General features: G+C 61.4%; 1 pseudogene; it reads left to right on the top strand.

The window, feature by feature from the left end:
• Positions 1–1,179, top strand: part of LOC105509270 — a 46,091-nt pseudogene that overhangs the window by 18,480 nt on the left and 26,432 nt on the right.

Here is a 1,179-nt window from a genome sequence, read left to right on the forward strand (position 1 = left end):
GTGACCAACAGGTGCACTCTCTGAGGCCCCAAGGGAAGGGGCTGTGCTCCACCTCCCTGCCCCATTTGTTCTGTGTATGCCCCTACAACAATACTCACCTCTTGCCTTCAAGTGGCATTTTTCAACTCCGCTGGAGCCAGTTTCCAGGAGGAGCAAGCACGGCTATGTGGGCAATGGAAGGTGTGAAGGCTGTGCTGCCTGCACCTGGCTCACCTGGTGGCCTCGGCCTGGAAGGAGCCAGAGGCAGAGGCCCCAGCCCCAGGGACTGGGGGTGAGTTTGTGTGTGGGGAGAGCTACTGGGCCCTGAAGGAGGTCATGGAGAAGGTGAAGGTGAGTGAGTCCTGGCATGGGCCAAGAAAAGTGGGGGCGGGGCAGGACAGGTCACTCCCATGATGTGACCAAATTATTTTGGCTCCAGAGCAGCTTTATGGACCTCCCAAGGGAGAAGGTGGACGGGAAGCAGCAGGTGGAGAATCTAGAGCTTGGATTCAGCCAGCTCTCTGGAGCGACAGATGGCATGAGTAAGCAGGAGGCCAGGGCACGGGCACGGGGAGCTGCAGGGCCTTCAGAGGGGCCCCAGTGTCTGAGCCGTGTCCTCTCACAGGAGAGCACATCACGGTATATGAGAGCCAGTGGGCAGGGCCAAACACGCGGCACCAAGAGGAGGAAGCCAGCAGGCTGGCCCAGAACGAGGAGGAGATGAAGGTAGAGGGTGTGCAACATCTCTGCGGGGGTGGGGGGTGAGGGTGGCTGCTGGCGCCGGCTCAGGCGTGGCAACTGAGCACCCCTCCCTTCAGGTGAAGCTGCTGGAGCTGCAAGATATGGTGTTGCCAGTTGTGGGCGACCACGAGGGGCATGACAAATTCCTCCCTGCTGCCCAGAACCCTGTTGATGAGCCCGCTCCAGGGGCTCCAGCCCCCCAGGAACTTGCGGCTGCTGAGGAGCCCGGTGGTGAGTAGAGCCCTCAGGCGCGGTGGGTAGGCCGGAGCAGGGGAAGCTCGCAGTGTACTCAGACCACTGCCTCCCTCTCTCCGAAGATTTTCACGACAGCGTGGAGCCTGCACCGGGAGAGGCCAGGGAGGGTTCTCCCCGTGACAACCCCACTGCACAGAAGATCCTGCAGCTGCTTCCTGTAATGCAGGACACCCAGGAGCACCCAGGCTTGGCCACCAAACCCTG

Source organism: Colobus angolensis, unplaced genomic scaffold, assembly GCF_000951035.1.
Source record: "Colobus angolensis palliatus isolate OR3802 unplaced genomic scaffold, Cang.pa_1.0 Scaffold172, whole genome shotgun sequence".
Classification (NCBI taxonomy): domain Eukaryota; kingdom Metazoa; phylum Chordata; class Mammalia; order Primates; family Cercopithecidae; genus Colobus; species Colobus angolensis.